The sequence below is a fragment of the Salmo salar genome, chromosome ssa09 (assembly GCF_905237065.1).
Source record: "Salmo salar chromosome ssa09, Ssal_v3.1, whole genome shotgun sequence".
NCBI lineage: Eukaryota > Metazoa > Chordata > Actinopteri > Salmoniformes > Salmonidae > Salmo > Salmo salar.
Window position 1 is genome coordinate 111376613 of NC_059450.1, and position 22199 is coordinate 111398811.

The 22199-nt window shown below is 42.1% G+C and overlaps 1 long non-coding RNA gene across 1 annotated transcript; it reads left to right on the plus strand.

Moving 5' to 3' along the window:
• The first annotated feature begins 5054 nt into the window (after positions 1-5054).
• On the plus strand, positions 5055-9332 carry LOC106612500 (uncharacterized). The gene is made up of 3 exons (XR_001330311.2): positions 5055-5397; positions 8159-8216; positions 8510-9332. It is a non-coding gene; the product is annotated as an uncharacterized lncRNA (long non-coding RNA).
• The last annotated feature ends 12867 nt before the right edge of the window (positions 9333-22199 follow it).

Below are 22199 nucleotides of genomic sequence, written 5' to 3' on the forward strand. Positions count from 1 at the left end.
CTTCCGTTTACGTCTGCAATCTAACTATAACAGTACTGAATAACACCATTGTGCTACTTTTTTAGCATGTTGTACTGTAGATATCACAGATGTCAGTGCAGTTTTACTTGCTGAATCAAATTCTTCTTTGGTACAGTTACCATGATTCCAGAACCAAACCTCAGATTTATCAATAGTAGGCCTACCTTTTTAGAAGTCGTCAGAATGGTGGTGTAATACCAGCATTATAACATGGTAGTACTAAAATGTATGAACCCATTACTGTAAGTCGTTACTAAATTACTAAAATGTAAAAAGTAAATGTAGTAACATGACAATAGCACATGTTTACACCAATAGGGTGGTTCCCTTTAGATCTAATCCAAGGTTCTGTCTGCTCTGTGGAACTGACAATATTAGCAGAAATGCATCCAGTAGTTATCTTAGTTACCAGAGAGCCACCCATGTGAGTCCAGGCTAGAGTGTCAGGTAATGTGAGATCTGGAGAAGCAGAGGCTGTGGGCTGGACTGGCTCTGAAGGGCTGAGCTCCTCCATCCACTCTAACAGAGAACTGAACACTGGACCAGGCTGACAGACAGACAGACATACAAAGACTACTGTGATGCCGCTGGGGAAGAAAGTTCGCTCTTCTTCAGCTGCTGGGAAACTAGAGATTCCGAATGTGTCCAGGTATTCTGCGTCTGCTCTGTCATCTGTCAGTTTGTTGTTGCTTTAAACAGCAGATCGGGTGTGATTCCATGCTGGTTTTCTAATTGATTATCAACATTTTTGCTCTGCTGTTTTCTATGGGCTTTCATCTCAGCATGGGGCTGACTGGGTTGACGGGGTGATTTGGGTTGAGTCTTCTGCATTGTTGCACTGACATGTTGCTCTCCACAGGAGTAGAACGCCTGTTTTTCAAAGCCTGTTGACTGTTGTCAAGGGGCTGTGGAGGCGCACTCAGTGGCACAGCTCTACATTTACCATGTAGCACTGGAAGCCTAATTAATTTGAGCTCCGATAAATACATTTCCCCAGATTTTATTAGATTTGAATGCTGTTATTCCTAGCCCCCCTCCTACCTTCTGTTTTGGTAAATACAATTTAATTGCCAGAGCATGCAGAGTTTGTCGTAAAAACTGTCTTGGCTGTGTCAAGCAAAGTTTATAACCTCACAGTGAAGTTCTGCTATACACACAGACTCACGCTGATGTACAGTAATTATCTACCGCATATTATGTAAGGAACAACTTCATTTGCAACCCCCGTCTTCTCTGAGTCTGCTCTGTGGTTGGTTTGTCTGGAAGGGTTTTGAGACTGACTCAATTATCTGGTGGATGTATCTGCAAACAGGGCTATCCTCCCTCTCACAGCATTGGCACTGAGCTCTAAGTATCTAAGGCTGTGTTTATACAGGCGGCCCAATTCTGATCTTTTTCCCACTAAAGGCTCTTTTGACCAATCACATCAGATCTTTTTCAGAGCTAATCTGATTGGCCAAAAGACCAATTAGTGAAAAAAATATCAGAATTGTGCTGCCTGTGTAAAAAAAAACGTAAATAATTTGTCTTTTGACCAATCAGATCAGCTCTGAAAAAGATATGCTGTGAAAAGAGCTGATGTGATTCGTCAAAAGACCAATTACAGGGAAAAATATCAGATTTGGCTGCTTGTGTGAAGAGCGAGGAAATGTAAGATTGGATCCCCTCTAGGTCACAGCACCAATTACACAACACTATGAAGTCTGAGACCTGGGATTTATACTGTAATTATTCAGATTTGCATATTTAAAGCATATTTTTGGAAGTTAAACCAGAACTTGCATAAAGCCATCCACAGACAACATTATTACAATTATTAACTTGTATTTATTTTAATGTTTAACACTCCAGAAACAACCCCTATACCCTACTTACTTGGCAGTTCTGGACATCTGAAAGGATTTGATTGTTACAATGTAATAAATATGGTGAAAGTCCTACCAAGCCTATCAGAGGGCAAGGTGGAGCAACTACCATTTTTTGTTAATGTCTATCATTTAGTGCCTAGGGGCTGTAGGATTTGGCCCTGTTTTAATATTTTAACAATGCACCCTTCTATCTTCCTTGAATAGGCCTACATTCCTGATCTGACATGGCTGGATTGGTGAAAGCTGTGGTAGAACCATTGCTTACACCTATCAATTTGTGTTAGTTCAGTGATTACTTCAAGGAAGGAGGAAGAAAGGATGCACTTCCAAAGTATTCAAACAGGGTCTTCTTTTCTGGACTTAACCTGAGACTTTTGGGTTCTTCTTCCACAGCGTCCTTGCTGAGCTGGGGAGTGCAGGAGAGCGGGGCCAGAGCAGTGGAGAGCAGTGGGGAGAGAGATCGGCTAGTGGGGACGCGAGGGTGTACCTGGGGTCCGTGTCAGAGGACAGGCCACCTCTTAAGTGGCTGGAGCTTGAGCTGCTGAGACAGGAGAACCGCCGCCACTCTGTAACCCTGGGAGACTAAGTCAAACTGAGGTCACGACTGCTCTACAGTGCCGATCCCACATGCAGCCTCAGCAAGCTCAAGGTATACCACACTAAAGGACAGTTTCCCGGACCCAGATTAATCCTAGTTCTGGACTAAAAAGCAAAATATGTTGTTTCCCATTATCTTGCAGAGAACAGAAATGTGTATTTTGCTTACAACCCAGCTTTTTAGTAAAGAAGTAGGCTTTTTAATTATTCGCTTGAATAGGTCTTCTAAACTCATTTTGGGAGATGAATGTGGTTGGATGTTGTGCGACTTCCTGTCTACCAACCCATTACCCTCCTCATACCCTGGGTGGTGTTACCAGGCATTGGTTACCAGCAGGCAGCAGAGAAAGGTTTGTTGGGCACCTGTTACTTAGAGACAGGTATAGATAGACGTCAGGATTGCTAACGGATCAGTGGCCTGCCTGTTCACTATCCATGGAGAATGTAAAAAAGCTCTGGAATAGTGGAACTGCAAATGTCATTTTCTTTGTGTTGCTTCTCTCCAAGCAAAACTCAAACAGTCTTGCTGAATAAAACAAGTATTTGAGTACTGGTGCCTAAAAAGTTAATGTTACTGGTTTAACCCATCTATGAATTTGAGAGGGGTTAAATTTCCCCAGCACCTTCCCGTAGCTTTATACCAAACTGATTGGCGGTCATTGGGCTGAAACTTTGACTGACTGACTCATAGAATCTCTGTCATGATGCATTTAACTTCAAGTTGTCAGTAGAGTGTCAGTTGAGGTCCTGCCTCTTTTCACAAAATTGAAGCAGAAACCCACAAGAGGAATCCATTTGAGGTTATTACCTGACAGGGCTTCGGGCAGGCAGCGAATTAGTGGCAATTCATTAGTGGCAATAGATCCGAACTAAATGCTGTTCATTGGCTCCTGAGTGGTGCAGTGGTCTAAGACACTGCATCTCAGTGCAAGAGGCGTCACTGCAGTACCTGGTTTGAATCCAGGCTGCATCACATCTGGCTATGATTGGGAGTCCCATAGGGCAGCGCATAATTGGCCCATTGTCTGGGTTTGGCCGGGGTAGGCTGTCATTGTAAATAAGAATTTGTTCTTAACTGACTTTCCTAGTTAAATAAAGGTATCAAAAATAAATAAATTGACTATATCTCAGCATTCAACACCATAGTGCACATGAAGCTCATTACTAAGCTAAGGACCCTGGGACTAAACACTCCCTCTGCAACTGGATCCTGGACTTCCTGATGGGCTGCCCCCATGTGGTAAGGGTAGGCAACAACATGTCTGCCATGCTGATCCTCAACACTGGGGCCCCTCAGGGTTGTGTACTTAGTCCCCTTCTGTACTCCCTGTTCACCCATGACTGCATGGCCAAGCACGACTCCAACACAATCATTAAGTTTGCTGACGACACAACACCGACAATGATGAGACAGCCTATAGGGAGGAGGTCAGAAACCTGGCAGTGTGGTGCCAGGACAATAACCTTCCATCAATGTGAGCAAGACAAACGAGCTGATCGTGGACTACAGGAAAAGGCGGGCCGACAGGCCCCCATTAACATCAACAGGGCTGTAGTGGAGCGGGTCGAGAGTTTCAAGTTCCTTGGTGTCCACATCACCAACGATCTATCATGGTCCAAACACACCAAGACAGTCATGAAGAGGGCACGACAAATCCTTTTCCCCCTCAGGAGACTGAAAAGATTTGGTATGAGTCCCCAGATCCTCAAAAAGTTCTACAGCTGCACCATTGAGAGCATCCGGACCGGTTGCATCACCGCCTGGTATGGCAACTGCTTGGCATCTGACCGTAAGGCGCTACAGAGGGTAGGGGCCAAGCTTCCTGCAATCCAGGACCTATATAATAGGCGTGTCAGAGGAAAGCCCATTAAATTGACAGAGACTTCAGTCACCCAAGTCATAGACTGTTTTCTCTGCTACCGCACGGCAAGAGCGCCAAGTCTAGGACTAAAAGGCTCCTTAACAGCTTCCAACCCCAACTATAAGACTTCTAAACAATTAATCAAATGGTCACCGGACTATTACATTGATCCCCCACCTCCATTTGTTTTGTACACTGCTGCTACTCGCTGTTTATAATCTATGCATAGTCACTTCACCCCTACCTACATGTACAAATTACCTCTAACCTGTACCCCCGCACACTGACTCGGTACCGGTATATAGCCTCGTTATTGTTATGCTATTGTGTTACTTTTTATAATTTTTTATTTTAATTTATTTGGTAAATATTTTATTAACTCTTCTTGAACTGCACTGTTGGTTAAGGGCTTGTAAGTAAGCATTTCATGGTAAGGTCTACACTTGTTGTATTTGGCGCATGTAAGAAATATTTTTTGATTTGATTTGAACTAAAACAAACACAATTACTGTGTCTTGCTAAAAGGATTTCCATTGATACAAATAACAGCCTTCAACCTGACTGTCACAGCTTCCACAGAAGGTGGCGCCCCTCCCCGGTCGGGCGGTGCTCGGTGGTCGTCGTCGCCGGCCTACTAGCTGCCACCGATCTACGTTTCTGTGTCTTTTGGTTTTGTCTGTCTAGGTCCGCACCTGTTCCTTGTTAGTCATTAGTGGGGGGGTATTTAGTTTGTCTTTTTTGTTTGGGAATTCGTGCGGGATTGTTTCATGTCATGTTCTTTGTGATAGTCGGCATTTTGCGCTGCTTCAGCTACGCCGCGTAATTTTTGGATTAGGCATTAGGGTTGCCGGGCTGCGCCCCGTGTGTTTTGATTTTGGAGCTGTCCTCCTGTCTTACATTCTGCGCACCCTGCCTTGTGGCAGCTTTATTTATCGGTGATTATTAAACATCAGTTCAAACGGACCTCAGTCTCCTGCACTTGACTCTACCCCTTTCCTGCTATCAAGGATATCTTTGACACTGACTGGAGAAAGGGGAGCAACCCTGAGGTTGGTAATCCCAAACTGTCACTACAGTGTTAGGAGAAATCCAGGAATTTAATTGAATATAACACAAATAAACTAATTCATGAATTGACTGTATTGAAAATGGAATTGACCCAAACCCTGGCCACTACAGTTGTCTGTCTATCACTGTCTCTTCTTAATAGACTGTCACTAGAACTAACCTCTTCTGGCTTTGGTCATCTAATGAGAATACTGCTCTGCTGAAATAGCTTGGCTAGAGGGCAGATTCTCTTCATAGTTTACCTGTTAATTAAAGGGCCAAGGATCAAGCTGGAAAAATGTAACCACTCTCAAATGCATAGATGGAGCTACAGATGCAAGGACTAACTATCCATGAGATCAAAATCATAGTTTTAACCATGCATTGAAGCTATACAATGTTTGTTTACAATTATACATTGATTTCAAACAATAAAGTAAAACAACCTTACATTTTGTGTTCTGATGGTGTCAAAGGTTAAGTTATATTCTTCAAGAATCAATGGCCATATATCATTCAATTAAAAGTAAAACAATTAATGTACCAATCCCAGATTTCCCCTTAAAGGACTTTTATGTGATAGCAGGTACATTCTGCCTCAGGTAGAAATGTGAATGGTGTCAAATCAGTCAGTAGAAGGATTTGGAGAGCAATGGGGTTGATGAATAATGACTGTCCTGCACTGCTAGACAATAAGAATGCTTTGTGGTTCTTTATAGAACATTTTGAGGGCTATATGAAACAAACCATTTAGCACTTTTGGTTCTATTTAGCACCATTTACTCTAGCAGTGTGATGCCTCCTGTTAGAACCTGTCACAACGTCCACAGAAGGTGGCGCCTCTCCCCGGTCGGGCGGCGCTCGGCGGTCGTCGTCACCGGCCTACTAGCTGCCACCGATCCATGTTTCAGTGTCTGTTGGTTATGTCTGTTTTAGTCTGCACCTGTTCCTTGTTTGTCATTAGTGGGGGGGTATTTAGTTTGTCTGTTTTCCTCTGTGATTCGTGCGGAATTGTTTCGTGTCACGTTTATTGTAGTGGGCAGGATTTATGTACGTATTTGGATAGGCATTAGGGTTGCCGGGCTGCGGCCCGTCTATTTGGAGTTTGGAGATATTCTCCTTCCTTTTTTGTTGACTGTGCACCCTGCCTTGTCGCTGTATTTGCTCTGGGCTTGATTAAATGTTTGTTCAACGGACCTCAGTCTCCTGCGCCTGACTTACCCCTGTTTAGTGTGGTTAAACATGTTTTAAATGCACCCAAAATGTAATGATTGATTCAATTCTCTATCTCCACTTGTAAGTTAACTGTTGATATGCAGTACATACCCATATTTCCCATAAGTAAACTATCAAAATAAAAACAAATTCAAATGAAGCAAATATCTTCATGACTTGACAATATTGGCTATTACTAATCAAATAACTCTGACACAGGTACAGCAAAGTTCATGACATGTGCACAATGACCTAGCTTTTATAAGCATATGTGCAGGCACAAATGGCTACAACAAAGACTTCTTTCAACACAAATTAAGTAATGAAGTAGTATTGCTTCTAAACCATTCTTCCTACTGAACAAGAGGCTGAGTGAAGATTGATCCATTAGGTAACAGCCAGGGCATGGGGGTTAGTGAGGGGGAGCTGTATGTCTGTCTCCCTGCCTGAGTCCACGCACGCACGCACCCCCGCCCAGTCCAGGAGTTGGTTAGCGTGTTTAACCCTGAAATGTATTTATGACAGCTCAAAGAGGCTCCCTGGATGAAAGGCCTGTTGCTAGGAGACTCTGGCTGTCACATCTAAGAGAGGTCATTATTACAGAGAGCGTGGCATACCCCCTAGGAACATACAGATATGTATGTTCCTAGTCCTCCCCATCCTCCACTTTGTGTGTGCAGTGTGAGATTGAATGCATATGAGTGTCTGTGTGTTTGTTTGTTTGTGTAGCTGATTTGAAATGACTAGCTAGTTAGCGGAAGTAGTTGTTTCCATTACTCTTCAAGGGATGCGGCTTTTGTGGAGCAATAGGTAACGATGCTTCTTGGGTGGCAGTTGTCGATGTGTTCAGAGGGTCCCTGGTTCAAGTCCAGGTTGGGACAAGGAGTGGGACGGGAGCAATAATGTTACGTGTGTGTAATATTGTATTGTATTGTAATGAAACAAGCAGGTAGCAGGTATCGAACCCTCGACCTTCTAGCCCGAAGTCCAGAGCGCTATCGACTGTGCTCCAAAAGCATGCTCGAGCGGCAGATTCGATATCCGCACTTATAAACCCAGGGTCGTTACTGTATGTATGAGTGTTTGTGAGTGTGTGTATGTAAGATGCCTGCATGTAAGGGCCACTAAAACGGGGGTCTAACCATGCTCAGAGGTGGCACCTATTGATGTGTAATGTTAATTAAATGGAAATGTTGTGCCATGTTAGCCAGAGTCCTCTCTCAACCTCGTCCCTTCCCCTTCCCTCCGCTGCCTTTCATCTCTAGCGCTCTGAGTTCATTAATTGGCTGGTAAGTGAAGTCTATCATGGGCTGTGAGAATTTAAAGAGGAGATTGATCTGTCACCTTTCCACCTCTCCTTGTTATTTCAATCTTCTTCATTATCCAAAGGAAATGGAACAATTATGAAAAATTGTTCCACTTCCATTTTTAGCTTATCGTATATTAAAACTGCTTTGATCTGAAGTTTCTGTTCATTCCTTTGTGTAAGTACTTTCAAAAAATATAATTTGTGACACTATAATGATAATAACTGATCTTTTTTTTCAGATAGATTGTGCAGAGAGTATCCCTTGAAAGCCTGACAAAGCTCAAGCTGGCCTTTGAGGTACATTTCTGCTATGGTTTGAGAATGTGTTGTTGGGATGACCTAGTATTGTTATTCCTTATGGATATATGCGTTGAATTCCAATCGAACCCTAGCTAATCCTGTAGCTCTGAGAGGATTGGTAGGCGGAAGCAATTTGGCGACATTTCTATCTAGCCAATCAGAATACAAGATGAAGCTATTACTATAATGCCTATCCAATCCTCAAATCGGAAGTACCTAGGATGTAGGGTCTTGGGGTCGATTTGGAATTCAGTGATCTAATGCATTTAATGACACCTTCTCCTCTGCAGAAATTTGAAATGGGTAGCCTAAGATCACTGGATGTGTTCAACTTTGGACTGATAGTGAAGAAGTGTTTGGGCTTACACAACATAGTAAATGTCAATGGAACCGGAAAAGCAGCCAGAAGACCCAAATTTTAATTATTGGACAGATAGATTAATAAATGATTCGATCTCTGACCCTCATCTCTTTCTCTCTCTCTCTTCCTCTCTCTCATGTGGTCTCTGTCTCTCTTTCTGTCTCTCTCTCTCTCCACATAGCAAATCCTTGACTACTAAACAAAACAGTTTCTGTATTTGTCACACTGTAAATGTTTCATTGTATTTTAAACAACACTGATCATTTTTTAACTCAGTAATGTTGTTATTGTCTGTCCCATCATTCCTTTGTTCTGTGAATGTCAAAACAGTGCCCTATTCATGGAGATTGGTTATTCTGGCCAGGGGAGGATGGAAAGGATGAGATGATGAGAATCATTTCCTTTACTCTGGTCACAGAATATGTATTCTCCTTACAGTGGAACGGTGACTGCCTGAGGAAAACAATTGACAAGAACAATTTCATTTCAAAATAATAAGTACAGTTGACATGAAACTGGAATTCAAAATGTTTGGGTCTGATTCCATGTCTAACAAAGATTTTGTTTTAGCATGAACCCAGGAATTTAGTTTGATACCCCATTTCTAGAGTATACTTTTTTTTCCTAATGACCAATTACATTTTTACATTTTTAGTTATTTAGCAGACGCTCTTATCCTGTCACGTCCTGACCAGCAGAGGGCGTAATTGTTAGTCTTGGTCAGGATGTGGCAGGTGGTTTGTGTTTGTTAAATGTTTGTGTTGTTGATTGGGACTTCCAATTGAAGGCAGGTGTGTTGAGTTGCCTTTGATTGGAAGTCCTATATAGGTGTGTGTGTTTTTCTTTGGGGTTGTGGGTGGTTGTTTTGCACTGCGTTTTTTTTTTAGCCTGCAAACTGTTGCTGCTGTCATGTTTATTGTTTCCTGTGGATGCTTTACTCCTTTTGTTGGGTAATTAAAGATGAGTATTCACATACCTGCTGCGCCTTGGTTCATTTCTGAAGACAGCCGTTACATATCCAGAGCGACTTACAGTAGTGAATGCATACATTTCATACAATTTCATACGTTTCATACATTTTTGTTTTTCTGTGCTGGCCCCCTGTCTTACTAATACCAGATCAAACACTGGCAGCCTAAACCATGTAATACCAGATAACACACTGACAGTCTAAACCATGTAATACTAGATCACACCCTGGCAGTCTAAACCATGTCTCACTAATACCAGATCTCACGCTGGCAGTCTAAACCATGTCTTACTAATACCAGATCACACACTGGCAGTCTAAACCCTGTCTCACTAATAGTAGATCACACAATGGCTGTCTAAACCATGTCTTACTGATACCAGATCACACACTGGCAGTCTAAACCATGTCTTACTAATACCAGATCACACATTGGCAGTCTAAACCCTGTCTCACTAATAGTAGATCACACAATGGCAGTCTAAACCATGTCTTACTGATACCAGATAACACACTGGCAGTCTAAACCATGTAATACCAGATCACACACTGGCAGTCTAAACCATATAATACCAGATCACACACTGGCAGTCTAAACCATGTAATACCAGATCACACACTGGCAGTCTAAACCATGTAATACCAGATCACACACTGGCAGTCTAAACCATGTAATACCAGATCACACACTGGCAGTCTAAACCATGTAATACCAGATCACACACTGGCAGTCTAAACCATGTAATACCAGATCACACACTGGCAGTCTAAACCATGTAATACCAGATCAAACACTGGCAGTCTAAACCATATAATACCAGATCACACACTGGCAGTCTAAACCATGTCTTACTAATACCAGATCACACACTGACAGTCTAAACCATGTCTTACTAATACCAGATCACACACTGACAGTCTAAACCATGTCTCACTAATATCAGATCACATAATGGCAGTCTAAACCATGTCTTACTAATAGTAAATCACGCAATGCAGTCTAAACCATGTAATACCAGATCACACACTGGCAGCCTGCACGGTGTCTCGCTAACACACTGGTTCCCATACTTGCAGTCTAAACCATGTCTCACTAATACCAGATCACACACTGGCAGCCTAAACCATGTCTTACTAATATCCAGCCTGATCTGAGACCTGCTTTAGTGGTATTCCTGTTCTGTCTCTCTCTCCCGGCAGCTACACTGGACCTGATGAGTGTTCTATTCTGTATGAAGACTCCCAGGCAGGGTTGGGGAGTAATGGATTACATGTAATCTGTTACATGTAAGGGAATCCCAAAAAACGGTACCTGTAATCTGTTACGTTACCAGCAAAAATATTGTAATCAGATTACAGATAATATTGAAAAACTAGATGATTACTTTGAGGATTACTTTTTAATTCATAAAGGATGTTGGCGAAAAAATAAATACATCTCGAACACATTCGAGTCAGCATTGTGAAAAAGGCGCAATTTTAAATTTGTTCCACCTGAGCGAGTCTGACCACAAGTCAGTGACCATTATGATGACTCCAAATGTGTTTGATGGATTGTGGGAAAAGAGCAAGAATAGGCTTTTGTTGGCTACAGTTCAAGTTATGTCTTCCAATGGTGCGTCTGCTGTCGGCATCCAAAGATTTTCCAATTTGAATAAACGCTTGGAGGTAAGGATGACAGCAGTGGTGTAGTCTACAATGATATGGATATCACTTATTTTTAATATCTACATCACGCATTGATGTGAATCACACTTCTGCTCACTCATTTAGCTATTTGCGCCTTACGGATTGTGGTTGTTCACAAATCTCAATGTGCATTTGAAACCAATAATGGTTGAATTGAAGAAGTTTAAGTTGCCTATCAATGATTGTTTTTGAAACCAGTGGACAGCCATTGAAAAATGCTGCATAGTGTGGATCCCAGCCTATGGAATAAAAGTGGGACTTTTATTGCTCAATCTAATTCATGCTGATAAAAATAAATCCATAGGCCTAATGGACACATGCTCAAACTCGCACACCATTGATATACTTATAGGGGCAATCTGTAGTTGCTACATCCATTTTTGGACTTATAAATTATATATATTCATGTAAAGATATAATTTAATCGTATTATTATATGCATTAGAAAGCGATGGGTTAGAATAAGCCTACATTACCAACCCATAAAGTAAAATTTAACATCCATATATGGCCAGCTATGTTAACTTTAACATTGATTTATCCTGCAATAGATGTCATTCAATTGGTACATCCATTTCTGTCTTCTTCCAATGTCTCTTAAGGGGAAAGTAATCTAAAAGTAACTGAATGTAATCAGATTACGTCACTGCGTTTGAGTATTCCAAAAGTTACATTACTGATTACAATTTTGGACAGGTAGCTAGTAACTGTAAAGGATTACATTTAGAAAGTAACCTACCCAACCCTGCTCCCAGGTAATGTAACTCCTCTCTCTGCTTGACAACAGACTAAATTACCAGACGTTGAAAAGTTAAATGCCACTCGGCCGATTAATTATGAAGGGTTATTTTTCTCTTTCTGCTATCTAGTGCTGCATGAATATCATATTAATTACCTCCGTAGGGAGACGCTGAGGTAAACGTTTTTTTTATGTTAACTTTATGCATCTATTGAACTACCACAGGAACACAACAGTTAATCATCAAGGCAAATTGTCAAGGCAACAAAAAGCATCAGGAAAAAAGGCAAATATAACTTAAAATGTCTGTCTGCTGTTTCCATGACGATTAAATCTACTATTTCTGTTTTTTGATTATATCATAAGAAGAAGGTGGTTTGCACGCAAAAATAGACAAACTTCAAAGTATTCTTTTTTAAATTTATAAAATCTTTACTGCTAACTAGTTATGGGAATGTGATGTCATTGAACAGATTGGTCAGACTCGCACAGAACATGACAGCCAAAAATCTTTGTGCCAACACTGTAACTGTAACTATATGTTAGTGCTATTTCATACAGTTCTACATCTTTATTTGCAGAATGTGGAAGAAATTACCAAAGATTGAGAATGTGCCTAACATAGGGATAGACAATGCCTTCTCCGAATGTGACATACATTCGATGGAAGGTCCACCAGGACTGGGTGACAAAGATGATGTTCAGTATTTCTTGAAGCACACTGGGATACCTGTTTGTCTATCTATGGAATAACCATTTCTGTCTGTTAGATGATTATCTGTATGGTACAGAAAGGGAACCCCCCTCTCCCCATAGACTCAACATGAGCTTGACCTTTTCATCAGAATTTGAATGCCATTTAGCTGTCTGGGCTCGTTCATGCAGCATCTCAGAGTAAGTGTGCTGATCTAATGTTGCCTTTTACATAATAGTGAATGGATGGTGAAACCTATATCAGCACTCTGAGACGCTTTATGAATACTGTTCCTGATGCACAAATACGCCCCCTAAAATCTCACAAGTACTTTTGCTTGATCATTTTCCTTATAATTTTCACACACTTTACCAGCTGAAATGTCTTGAGTCAATAAGTATTCAACCCCTTTGTTATTGTCACGTCCTGACCAGCAGAGAGAGTAATTGTATTATATTTGGTCAGGACGTGGCAGAGGGGTATTTGTTTCATATGGTTTGGGTTGTGTGTGTTATTTAAGGGGTGTTTGGTTTATGTAGTCTGGGGGTTGAGTCATTGTTCTAGTGTTGGTTTTCTATGGTTTATCTAGTTGTTCTGTTTCTTTGTTAGTCTGTGTGGCTCCCAATCAGGAACAGCTGTATGTCGTTGTTCCTGATTGGGAGTCATATATTAGGTGTGTGTTTTTCACCTGGGGTTTGTGGGTTGTTGTATTTCACACTGCAGTTATTTTTGTACCCTGTGAAACTGTCGTTCTTTGTTTTCCGTGTTCACGTTTATTTAATAAATTATAATGATGAGCACGCAACCCGCTGCGCCTTGGTCCTCTCTCTCCTACAACAGCCGTTACAGTCATGGCAAAAAATGTGCTTAACATGTCACATAATAAGTTGTATGGACTCACTCTGTGTGCAATAATAGTGTTTAATGTAATTGTTTTAATGACTACCTCATCTCTGTACCCCACACATATAATTATATGTAAGGTCCCTCAGTCGAGCAGTGAATTTGAAACAGATTCAACCACAAAGACCCGGGAGGTTTTCCAATGCCTCACAAAGAAGGGCACCTATTGGTAGATGGGTAAAAAAAAGAAAAAAAAAGCAGACATTGAATATCCCTTTGAGCATGGTGAAGTTATTAATTACACTTTGGATAGTGCATCAATACACACAGTCACTACAAAGATACAGGAGTCCTTCCTAACTCAATTGCGGCAAGCAAGGAAACCGCTCAGGGATTTCACCATGCGGCCGATGGTGACTTTAAAACTGTTACAGAGTTTAATGCTTTTGATAAGAGAAAACTGAGGATGGATCAACAACATTGTAGTTACTCCACAATACTAACCTAAATTAGAGTGAAAAGAAGGAAGCCTGTTATAGGACAATAACCTAAAACAAAAGGCCATACAAGGGATTTGCTTACATCTGTATCGGACTCTTTTAAAGAACTGTGTGACTCTCTGAATCTCGCTCAATTAATTAATGCGCCTACAAGACCGAATCCCAGAGCACTTAACAAATCAACGCTTTTGGACATTATTCTAACAAATGCCCCTCACAAATACACATCGACTGGGATATTCTGTGATGTCAGTGATCACTGTGCAATTGCTTGTGTTAGAAATACAAAAATGACCAAAGGCAAATATTTTTAAGACATTTTAGACAGTTTGATGAGCAAGCGTTCTTACATGATCTGTACCATAATATTGACAGTAAGTCTGATTCCTGATGTTGACACTGCCTGGGACTATTTTATATGAAATTTGTGTTCATTTGTGATAAGCATGCCCCTGTGAAGAAATTTAGAATCAGTGGTAGGGACAATCCCTGGTTTTCAGATAACTTGGCAGAATTAATTAGAAAGAGAAATATCTCTTGGGCTCTGTCACATGGGTTGACGCTGGAGAGACGAAGCAGGTACGGGAAGTCAAACATTTACTAAGGAACGGACATGGAACGAGACAGGAACAGCGTCAGCACAAGGGTAACAAAGACAAAAACAATTAATGCAGCAGCAGGGAACAGAGCAAGGGAACTGACAAATATAGGGGAGGAAATAAACAGGTGATGACTGAGTCCAGGTGAGACCAATATCGCTGATGCGCATGACGAGGGAAGGCAGGTGTGCGTAATAGATGACAAGAGTGCGTGATGCAGGGCAGCCTGGCGCCCTCAAGCGCCAGGGGGAGAAGAGCGGGAGCAGACGTGACAGTACCCCCCCCTCTAGGGGCGCCACCCAACGTCCCACCTGGGCGAACCGGCCGAGACATGGGCGCTGGGCAAGCCGGTTGGGGCGTGAAAGCCCAATGAACCGGCAGGAGAGTGGGAGCCTGGCGAGCCAGCTGAGGCATGGAAGCCCGACAATCCGGCTGAGGCAAGACTCCTGTCGATCCCGCTGCAGAGAGGGAGCCCGAAGATCCGGTGGATTGTGACGTGGAATGGAAACCCGCCGAACCAACCGAGGTGAGGAAACCTCTCGAGCCAGCCAGGGCGTGGAAACCCGACGGGCTGGCTTAGGCACCCCCGGTTCCATCGGCGGCGGAATCCACCCCGACGTCACCAACAACAACAAAAAAACCTCCTGGACCGGCTGGGCGAACAAGAACTGATGATCCGGCTGAGGCCATACGAGGGATGGGCGCTATCAGAGCCAACCGGGGCAAGGAAACCTCGAGTCAGCTAGGGCGTGGAAGCCCGACGAGCTGGCTAGGTACCCCCGGTTCCATCGGAGGTGACCCAGATCCGATGTTGCCACCAACCGGAATGCCAGTACTCCCCGATGCTTCGTATGTTGGCTGCTGCATTCTGACACATGGGATGATGCTGGAGAGATGAAGCAGGTACGGGAAGTCAAACATTTACTAAGGAACGGACATGGAACGAGACAGGAACAGCGTCAGCACAAGGGTAACAAAGACAAAAACAATTAATGCAGCAGCAGGGAACAGAGCAAGGGAACTGACAAATATAGGGGAGGAAATAAACAGGTGATGACTGAGTCCAGGTGAGTCCAATATCGCTGATGCGCATGACGAGGGAAGGCAGGTGTGCGTAATAGATGACAGGAGTGCGTGATGCAGGGCAGCCTGGCGCCCTCAAGCGCCAGGAGGGGAAGAGCGGGAGCAGACGTGACAGGCTCAAGCTAGATATACAAATGCTCATGTTGACTGGGCCTCCTTCAGAGCACTAAGAAACAAATGCACAGGATTGATCAGGAAGTCCAAATCAGATTACTATTAAAATGAAGTCACAGAGATCCTAAACAACCCTGCCAAGTTCTGGAAGCTCATCAAATCAGTAGCAGGCTCTAATGTATCCCCTGGCCTTCCTCACCATTTAATGATGGATTCTAATGAAGCGAAGGATAAAGCCAATATTGTAGGGGGTTTTAGCAAGCACTTCATATGTGCTGGTTCAGTTTTTGATGATGGTGTGGCCCAGGCCTCTAATGTAAGCTCTGTTACAGTCAACTATGATATAGGCCCTCGTGAACCATTTTAACTTTGAGCCTGTTTCTTATACTGAGGTCTATAAAGCACTAAAAGCAATTGACACTAAATAGTCTGCAGGTCCTGACAACCTGGACCCCTACCTCTTAAAGATAGCAGCTGGTAGTATTACTGAACCTGTGGCTCACATTTTCAACTTGAGTCTCTTGACCAATTCCATACCCAGCATTTAGAAATCAGCTTGTGTCCTCCCACTGCTAAAGGGTGGAGATCCCTCAGATGCTAATAACTATCGTCCTATCTCTAAACTCCCTATCCTGGACAAAGTCTATGAATCCCTAGTGAACTCACAGTTAAAAAAACTTCTTAATTGAACAGAACATACTGAGCAGGGTTCAGTCTGGCTTTAGATCGGGGCACAGCACCACAACTGCAGCTATGGCTGTGGTAAACAACATCATTAATGCACTTGATAAAAAGCAACATTGTGTTGCTCTGTTTGGATTTATCAAAGGCCTTTGATTCAGTTCACCATGAATTGTTGCTCGCTAGACTCAGTAACATTGGTCTCAGTGAAGGGGCAGTAAATTGGTTTAGGAACTATCTTTCTGACTGAACACAATGTGTATATGCTGACAATCACAAGTCTAGCTTTCTTGAGATTAATAGCGGTGTACCCCAGGGTTCCATTTTAGCTCCTGTGTTGTTCTCAATTTTTATTAATGATTTGGAAAATGTGATTCAACCAACAAAGTTACATCTACTATATACATGACATGGTTATATATTCATGTGCTCCTTCTCTGGTTCAGGCTGTTGAAGAGCTCCAGACTGCTTTTCAGTCACTGCAGGCCTCCCTTTATGATCTCAAACTGGTCTTGAATGTACAAAAACCTAATTCATGACCTTTACCAGAGCTAGAACTCTGCCAGAGAAGGTTAGCATTTTCACATCTGGTGGCTTATCCATTGAAAAAGTGTCATCCTACAAATACCTAGGTATTTGGTTGGATGACAAGTTGTCTTTTAAAGTTCATGTGCATAATCTTGTGACAAAGCTTAAACTGAAATTGGGTTTTTATTTTCGTAGTAAGACTTGCTTCCCACTTATGGCTTGAAAGAAGCTTGTTCAGGCCACTTTTCTCTCTGTAATTGATTATGGTGACTTGTATATGTATGCAACCTCCTCCGTCTTACAGAGACTGGACTATCATGCATCCTTATCATGCATCCTTGCCCTTTATTACAAGTGCCCAATCACTCACCCACCATTGTACCTTGTACCAAATGGTAGGTTGGACCTCTCTTTATAGGCGCAAAAAGATACATTTGTATGTGTTCATCTACAAAGCCCTTTGGGTAAACTCCCTCTTCCCCTCTGTAGTCTGGTCTCCTTCACCACCAGCAGTTACCATACTCGGTCTGCTAGGTGGTTGCTACTTAAAGTCCCCAGGACATTCACAGTATTAGGCAAGACTGCCTTCTCTTCTTGTGCACCAGAGGCATGGAATAGTCTACAATCCATGCTTCATCTAGATATATTAGTGCCACTGAATTAATAAAAAATATTAATGGGAGACTGTTACAGAGGAGTGTAAATGCTTTTTTTTAGGCTGGATCATGTGTTGTATTGTTGTATGTATTAACTATGTAATGTATTGATTGTTGCTGCCTTCTTGGCCAGGTCTCCCTTGAAAAAGAGACTCTGGGTGTCAATGGGCTTTTCCTGGTTAAATAAAAATAAACACTGGAGTTGCATACCAAGACAACATTGAATGCTCTTGAGTGGTCTAGTTACAGTTTTGACTTAAATTGGCTTCCAAAACTATGGCAAGACTTGAAAATGTCTGTCTAGCAATGATCAACAACCAACTTAATAGAGCATGAATAATTTGAAAAAGAATAATGTGCAAATAATCCAGGTGTGCAAAGCTCTTATTAGAGACTTATCCAGATAGCTGTAATCGCTACCAAGGTGATTCGACTCAGGGGTGGGAATACTTATGTAAAAGAGAGATTTCGGTATTTCATTTAATATATTAGAAAAAAATTCTATAAACATGTTTTCACTTGATCTATTATGGGGTAGTGTGTGTGTGGCGATGGGTGAGAAAAACATATATTTAATCAATTTTGAATTCAGCCTGTAACACAACGAAATGTGGAATAAGTGTATATTTTCATGATATTTACACACAACAATACCTCAAGTTTTCAATTTTAGGTGAAATATTTTCCAAACATCTGTGCGTTTGTTTCCTGTCACATTCTTCTTCGTCAGAAGATAAAGAGAAATCATTGTCGGACCAATACGCAGCAAGATCGTATGTACTCATCTTCTTTATTAAGAAAAAGAAGGGAAACCAAAATAAACTCGTACACAAACCACAATGACGAATAACAGTCTGGTAAGGCACAAGGATATACACAGAACAATCTCCCACAAAACACATACCTAAATATAGGACTCTCAATCAAAGGCAACTACAAACACCTGCCTCCAATTGAGAGTCCAACACCCAATTACCTAACATAGAAATACTAAACTAGAGAGAACATAGAAATACAAAAAACATAGAACATAACCCAAAACCCGGAAATAATAAATCAAACACCCTTCTAAACAAACCACCACCCCGAACCACATAAAACAAATACCCTCTGCCATGTCCTGACCAAACTACAATAACAAATAACCCCTATTACTGGTCAGGACGTGACATTTCCACCTCCAACCATGAACTCTCTGCCCTCGTCATAGGTAATTACTCATTGTCACATCCATATTCTCATCTCAGCTGGATGTATTCAAGTTCAAACTCACTTCTGGTGTGCAGGCCCTTTGGTTTGGTGGTCTGGGTACATGTATGCTTCGATACCTGTCTTCAACTTTCTCACGTTGTCTCCTCCTAAACTTTGTCCCACGCTATTTGTAATCTTTTTGAATGAAGCACTTTTTTTTATCTTTAAAAATATAAAGAAATTCACTTCTGGGAGTTATGTTGTAGAGCACAGGACCTGAAAAGAATATCAATCAATATCAATCATTCTACCTCATTATAACTTGAAAAGAATGTGTTTACCTGAAAAACAGCAATTAATCCAGCATATTTAATATGTGCAGAGGCATAAACAACGGTCTCCATGTAATAGAATTTGTGTTAATCTGTTCTGTATAACTATCTGGAGGGTGATGACTCATCTTTCAAGGTCAACAATCTGTTATGTGTGTGAGTGTCTGTTTCTATGTATGTGTACTGTGCGTGCATGTGTGTGTGTATGCCTGTCTGTAAGAGTATAGGTACGCTTATATATTTGACAGCATATTTGTGCTTTTCATGCTTAATTGATATAACTGAATGAGTCACTTATGACTTTGAAACAACACGCTCTAAACTCACGCCCAGGATGCATTCTCCCGTCCACCAACATTGAGCAGCAGATGAGGAAGATCAAGGAGGTGTGTCGGGATGGGATGGCCAGGAGGGCCCTTTCTAATAAGAATGGGCCTCCTCAGCCTCGGGCACCATGTGAACAGACCGTCTTCCCCGTATACAAGGGTGTCATGACCTTTGACCTCAGCAAACAGCACAACCTGCTGGTGACCGGAGGGATGGACAGGGTGCTGCATCTGGGGAACCCCTATGTCCCTGGGTGAGGAAACGCATAGGAAACTCTTATGTTTAGGAGAGCTACTTGGTGTGCAGGCTTTTTATCCAGCCCTGCAGTAAGGCACCCGGCATTGTTAGGGACACTGTTGTTGTTCTCTAACAGGATGCACACAGGTGTGTTATTGGGACACTCTGCTCCCATCGTCTACCTCTTCATCTCCTCAGAGGAACCATATCTTCTCTGTCTCTATGGACAACACTGCCAAGATGGGACACCATTTCATGCTTCTCCAAACTAAAACTTATCGGCTGACTTTCCTCATAATTTGTCTTCTGTTGAGATAAGTCTACACCGTAGGCCATCATTTTGGTAGATGCAGCTATAGGCCAGAATCCAAAATGAATGGAAAAGATGAGCACCATGTAATGTAATCCAGATGTGTGGTGCTCATCTTTTACATTCATTTGGGGTTGAAAACTTGAGGCATATAGCTGGATCTACACAGCCGATAGCGAGGGATATGAACTCATCTTGACCTTAGACTACTTTTGAGATCAGAAAATATCTTGTAAACTTGGACTTTGATGTGTATTGTCCCTTTTAATAACTGGTAACTATCTGTCTTTAAGATCTGGGCTATCCAAGACCAAAGCTGCCTCTTTATAGACCACCCCAAAGCCAGCCTCGTCCATGGAGACATGCCTGTATTCTCCCTCCACCATAGCACTGTACATGGCAGCAGACTCTCTAGCGCTGCTGTCTCTCAGGACCAGGTTGGTTACTTTACTATTGGTCTGTATCTTAAATGACCCCTATTCCGTGCCCTGGTGCACTACTTCTCTCTGGTCAAAAGTAGTACACTTTATTGGGAATATAGTGTCATTTATTACCATTAGGGTGCCACTAAAAAGGGAATATACTGTCAAATTTGCCCCTGGGAGTTAATAAGGCATAGTCGTTCAACTAAAGCAGGGATAGGCAACTTGTGGTGGGGGGCACAAAAAAACTGAAATCATGAGGGGCCGCAGTGCCCCCACCCCCCACCTTGTGAGCAAAACATTTTAGCGGCCCCCCTCGCGACAGTGAAGATACATCTTTTTTGGGCCCTCGGGTCTAGATGTAAAATGTTGCCGTTTTAAAGCCAATTTGCTGCAATTGTATACATTTTTGCTATAGGGTGGAGGCAAATGTTTGCAGTTTTTAATATGATAACTGGCCCCACAAGTTTAGATAGCTGGCCGCTAGACTAACTTATCAATCTAAAAATGTTTTGTTGACATGGGCTAATTGAGTGACGGCTGATGCACAACCTAATTTCAAAATGTCACCTTGTGTATTCTTTTATTCTAACTCTCAACAGTAAGTTGACTGACTGATTTTCAAAAACACATACAATTGGAGTTTGCTATTCATAAGAAGCATTGCCTGATGTGAACCATGGCTCAAACAAAAGAGATCTAAGACCTAAGATTAAGAATTGTTGACTTGCATAGAGCTAGAAAGGGTTACAAAAGTATCTCTAAAATCCTTGATGTTCATCAGTCCACGGTAAGACAAATTGTCTATAAATGGAGAAAGTTCAGCACTGTTGCTACTCTCCCTAGGAGTGGCCGTCCTGCAAAGATGACTGCAAGAGCACAGCGCAGAATGCTCAGAGGTTCTGGAACATACTAACATCTCTCTTGACGAGCATACGACACGTACAACACTAAACCAAAATGGTATTCATGGGAGGACACCATGGAAGAAGCCACTGCTATCCCCCCAAAAATTGCAACACGTCTGAAGTTTGCAAAAGAGCACTTGGATATTCCACAGCGCTACTGGCAAAATTTTCAGTGGACAGATGAAACTAAAGTTGAGTTGTTTGGAAGGAACATACAACTATGTGTGGAGAAAAAAAAATGCACAGCACACCAACATCAAGACCTCATCCCAACTGTGAAGTGTGGTGGAGGGAGCATCATGGTTTGGGGCTGCTTTTTTGCCTCAGGCCCTGGACAGCTTGTTATCATCGCAGGAAAAATGTATTCCGGAAAATGTATTGCCATCTGTCTGCCAATTAAAGCTCAGAAGTTGGGTGACGCATCAGAACAACGACCCAAAACATAAGTAAATCAACAGAATTGTTTCAACAGAAAAACAAATACGCCTTCTGAGTGGCCCAGTCAGAGTCCTGACCTCAACCCGATTGAGATGCTGTGGCATGACCTCAAGAGAGCAGTTCATACCAGACATCCCAAGAATATTGCTGAACTAAAACAGTTTTTTAAAGAGGAATAGTCCAAAATTCCTCCTCACCGCTGTGCAGGTCTGATGCACAACTACAGAAAACTTTTGGTTGAGGTTACTGCTGCCAAAGGAGGGTCAACCAGTTATTAAATCCAAGGGTTCACATACTTTTCCCACCCTACACTGTGAATGTTTACATGGTGTGTTCAATAAAGACATGAAAACTTATA